The sequence below is a fragment of the Salminus brasiliensis genome, chromosome 14, assembly GCF_030463535.1.
Source record: "Salminus brasiliensis chromosome 14, fSalBra1.hap2, whole genome shotgun sequence".
Taxonomy (NCBI): Eukaryota; Metazoa; Chordata; class Actinopteri; order Characiformes; family Bryconidae; genus Salminus; species Salminus brasiliensis.
In genome coordinates, this window is record NC_132891.1 from 22,743,672 (window position 1) to 22,748,660 (window position 4,989).

Below are 4,989 nucleotides of genomic sequence, written 5' to 3' on the forward strand. Positions count from 1 at the left end.
CATTTAGTTATTTCCAGCATTTTTCTTTCTGATGTTGAAACAGTTCTTTCATTGGAGAAATGGTGCTGAGCTGCTAATGCAGGTGAGGGGTCTTCATCTCTGTGAGAGCAGCTTAGCTTGAGGACTAGCTAGCTAGCTAACTACCATGTGTTCAGTGAAAGGTCAGCATTTTTATTAATGGAGACACAAATAACTAAATGTGACTCATACTAAGGGTGTTACGGTAGGAGAAGAGCTGCTACCCCTTTCTAAGGCTTACCTGGTAGGGGTGGCGCCTTTAAGACGCTCGGCTCGTTGTGGGCTCGTAGGAGCTCCGCCTACGAAGTCTCGTGATATTTGCCCAATTCTCGTTTGGGTCATTGTTAGGGGCGCGTGCAGGCAGCGTGAGGAGCTGGTTTGGCTCCGTTAAAACGCTTTGCGCATGTAGGCGCTGCTTTAAAAGCTCCGACATCTGCTCCAATTATCGTTTGCTTCATTGCCAGAAACATGTGCAGGTAGCAGGAGGAGAGCTCTGGTTAAAGTTCAGCACAGCTTGGAATTCTTCATTCGGACGGTTTGGAGGATGTGGAGGAGTGAACTGCTGTACAGGTCAGGGAGTCCGGTATGCAGCACTGAAGCCAGATGCAGGTATTTGCTGTTTGCTGGTTTTAGTAGTTGATGCTGGAACGGAGTCACAGTATCTGCTGCTGTTCAGCTCGTGTGAAAGCAGGTGTCTGTTGGTTCTAGTGTGCAGCAGCTTGGACTGCAGTTTTAGTGAGGCTTTGAGAGCTTCATTTTAAATGGATGGTGTCTGTGGCATTGAACCCGGTCTGCAACAGTGAGGCCGAGATACAGGTCCCTACTGTTTGTGTCCAAGTCAGCATGTAGCAAATGTAGAGTCTGCTCGCTAATGCACTTGTCTTTACAGCAAACTCTTACTGACTGCAGCGTGTAGCAGTGCCTGGGGTTTGGGACTGAGTCTGGGTTAGTGAGCAGAGAGCAGAGCTCTAAGGCAGATGCACTAAAGCTTTGGTTACAGGTCTGTAAATGGATGTAATTGACTGGGGGTTTTGGTGGAAGCTGCAGAGCATTAATGTAGAGTGTTTCCTCTTACAGGAGTCGAATCCCCTGCTAGTTTAAATGAATCACTGTTCTTTCCTTCCCCTTTACATGCTTTTATAAATAAGAGTCTTAATCTCATTGTTTTATTGAGTGCCAATATTTTAGACCAGTGTTATCTTTAGATTAGTTGTTTCAATGTACAACCAATTAGTAAATAAAGTAGTAACTCTTTTTTCTTTACTGTAACATCGTACATCAAAGTGAGTAACATGCTTTGGGTCATTGTGGAATGTATAATTCACATGTATTTATAATTTGCTGGTTTTGTAGTGAAGTTTGTAGTGTTCACTTATTTATTGAATTAATTTATTTTATTTTTGTTGTATCTTTAAGTTCTTGTATCTCATTGTGTTTGTTTCATGGTTGTGCTCCTGACTCCCTATATATCCAGTTAAATGGATAATTGGTACTTGAGGTTGTAATACGACACTGTCTTATTTTTACTCATTTTTATGTGCAATAATTTTACATACTGAGTGTTCTAATAAAAGAATATTTTGTGCAAAGTTATCATCTTAATTCACCTCTGGTAATTACATACCAAACCTGAGTGGGAACTGGTGGGATTGGTTAATCTTTTATAACCATTAGATGGTTTGGTAGCTTAATTTAACTTTTTTTTTAGTTTATCCCAAGTAATAAAAGGAATGTGTTGTGTGGCCCGGCTAGTAGCAGGGCCTACATAAAGAAAGAAATCAACAGTGAATAGAAAGTCATTTGCATGAAATCATACAGAATTTTCTCTGTGGAGGATATTTCATTATTTTTACTTAGAAAACAAAGCAGGATTTCTCAGCCAGGGAGCTGAAGCACATAGATGAGGATTTTCTTATAAAAATGTGCCTCAGCTCTTTGTCTACTGGATAGGCTTGACTTTGGGCTTAAATTATCTCGCTAATCTGAGAAATCCTGCTTTGTAAAATGCCCCCCAGGAGTGGCTAAATGTTTACATAGGATACATCTGATTTTGTTAGATGAACAGAATTTCTGGACACATTTGATTGTGGCTCTTGGTGTGCAGGTATCCCACCAATGCAGAGTATGTCCAAGTTACCAAAGCTGTGGTGAAGCAATGGTGAAGAGCTCTTTCCTGAGGGATGTTGAGGAGAACAGTTATGTAAGTTTGTTTAAGAACGATTTTATTATGGTTGATCACAAAAGAGTAGTTGGTGTAATATTGGTGGAGAGATTTGAGTAATTCTCTTTTTTTTTTTGTTGGGACTGATAACTTATGGTATCTTTGATGAAGGGATCATGCATTGTTGGAGAGGATGCTACGTCTGAGGCCCACATTGAGGTATCGCATGAGAAGTACAGGGAGACACAACCTGATTTGTTGATTGTGAAGGACCACATGAAGAAGGCCTTTGAAGACTTTTGGAAGATTCTCAGGGGTAAGTGGAATAAAGTAATGGGGAAAAACAGCAGAGCCATCAAATGTGATGTGATGAACCAACTTCATATGAATAGTTGTGTCTTTTAAAGTCGTTTTTTTACTTTTCACTACTGCCTTCATCATTACACTTCATCATAATGAAGTTGTGTATTTGCTGCTTTTGTCTTGCAGTGTATGATGAGGTTGATGCCATCCATCCTGTGATGGGGAACATTTGTCACCGCTTCAGCTGCAACAGTGCTTGGAGTTTTCTTCTAAAGGACTCCTAGGTGATCTTCAAGAGATGCTCAGTAAAAGTGTAAGCACACTATTTTCATCTCCACCAGCAGACCTACAGAAGACTCTTAAATTCAGTGCTGCTCTCAGAGGTGTACAGGTTCAAGGGAAGGTTCTTCAGTGTTTGTCTAATATTACACTAAATTCTGTAAGTATTCTCTTGATGTTGGTGTAATGGGCCGTCTGCATACTGAAGTGGTTCCATTGTTTTGGAAAGTCACCTACTTAGTAAACATAGGTGCTGTGTGGGTTCTGTGTGGTAAAATGTTCTGGTTATATTCTGGTTTCTGGTGTTTTTCTTTTTAATAAGTCTGATATTCTCTTATATAAGTGGAACCTACATTTTGCCTTGTCAGGATGAAATGTTTTTTTTAGCTGGTTTAATAAAACCTTTTTACTTATTTTCCTTGTCTTGTTTGTTAATGTCATATTGTAATTTCTTTTAATTATATCTTCATTAACATTGTTAATTGTGTTTCTATTTCTTTTGCTCTTTCATTTAATGCTAAAGTTTAGTATATTTACTAGTTAATTTCTATAAATAAACAGTATCGGACATTTTTAACACGGGTGGATATTTCTGGTACTCTTTACTCACTATAGGGTCCAGAATGGCTTGTCACTAGGGTGGTGCCTCTAAAAGCACATGCTCGTACCTTTTGGAGAGAGGATACAGCTGTACCATAGTTTAAAGGTGCATTTTAGCCTCTTGGGGAACTTAATAGTACTTGTGCTAAAAGGTGTCTCTATAGTACCTCACTTGGGTACAGCTGCAGCAAAAAGCCTTTGTACTCTCTTAACCCTCCTGTTATGTTCATTGGTCAGGGACAGCAATGGTGTTCCAGGGTCAATTTGACCCAGTGCATGTTTAATTGTCCAAAAGATGTGTGAAGCCAAAAAAAATCCTAACAAGCAGTGTGAATGTTTAATTACTAACTCAATTACTAATTATTCTATCCATATTAAGTGCAATGGTGTTCCTTACCTCTTACAGGTAATGGTTCAATTAGGATAATTTACAAATTTAAAAAAAAAAAAAAAAAAAAAAAAGTTCAAACTGTTCTTGATTACCAGCAGCTCAGCAGGAAGTTCAGCTCTGTTCTTTCGGACAGTTCAGACCACTTTCTCTTTAGAAGCTCTTGACCCAAATTGTAGTTTGTGACAAATTGTCACAGGTTATGTTGTGCTCCCTAAGACCCTGTGCCGTGTCGAGCACGACCCTTGTGCCCTGATTCTTCTCTGGGGCTCCTCCAACCGGCTTTTCAGTGTAAACCTGCATGTTCAGTGCATCACATGCTGCCCAGATCTTCAGAGAAATCTTTTATGTTTTCTGCAGACAGATACTTTAAACTATTTTTCCTAGATCTTCAAACTTTTAAAATGGGTAAATTTTTGACCCGTAACATAACAGGAGGGTTAAGTCCAAAATATTCGTAGTGTGCATGTGCGCTATATAAGGGAGCCCTCAACTGAATAAACAATAGAAACACCTATATCCGTATGCTGTTCATCAACTAGTGCTACGCCTCCAAAACGGTCATCCCCACCAGACCTGGATATCAACACCTGCATTTGTAATTGGGTCTTGGGACATCCTAATAAAAAAGACCCCAGTATGTGCGGTTGTGTAGTTCTGTGTCCTCCAGGCTCTCTGTGACAGTGGAGTACGGCAGCTCCTCTGTGACAGACTGAGGCTCTGCAAAATGCTCAGGACATCACATCTGGTACAAGGTCCCCTTCCATGAGAGATGTTCCGCAGCAGCACTGAGTGTGGAAGGAGATTGCAGCGTCATTAGGGACACCTTTCACCCCAGCCACACACTGTATAACCACCTACCAGCCAGGAGGAGATGAACAAACCAGTGAGATGAGACTGTCAGTGTTTGTGTTGTAATATTTCACATTAAAATATTCAAATCTAGGACTGTCTACTTAATCTGCCTCGGCACGTGTAAAGCCATCACTAGACAATATGACCGGAACGACTTTCTCTCATTTCTTGGAAAAGTCGTCTTTGTGAAAATCGGCAGTAGTTTAGTGTTCTGATGGACTTTAGTTTAGTTCATGAAGTAATGTGAGGGAAAGGACACTCTCCCTCTCTATGGAGTTCACTTTTATAAAGCAAAAACACACAACGGCTTCTGCACTCGAGAGTCTAATACAGTGTCTTTAATATTCAGCCTCCAATCACTCACTGTTAAGGGCACAGAAGCTGT

At 40.3% G+C, this 4,989-nt stretch overlaps 1 long non-coding RNA gene across 1 annotated transcript; it reads left to right on the plus strand.

The window, feature by feature from the left end:
- The first annotated feature begins 552 nt into the window (after positions 1-552).
- On the plus strand, positions 553-2,421 carry LOC140576920 (uncharacterized). The gene is made up of 3 exons (XR_011981763.1): positions 553-627; positions 2,123-2,218; positions 2,351-2,421. It is a non-coding gene; the product is annotated as an uncharacterized lncRNA (long non-coding RNA).
- Positions 2,422-4,989: the final 2,568 nt, after the last annotated feature.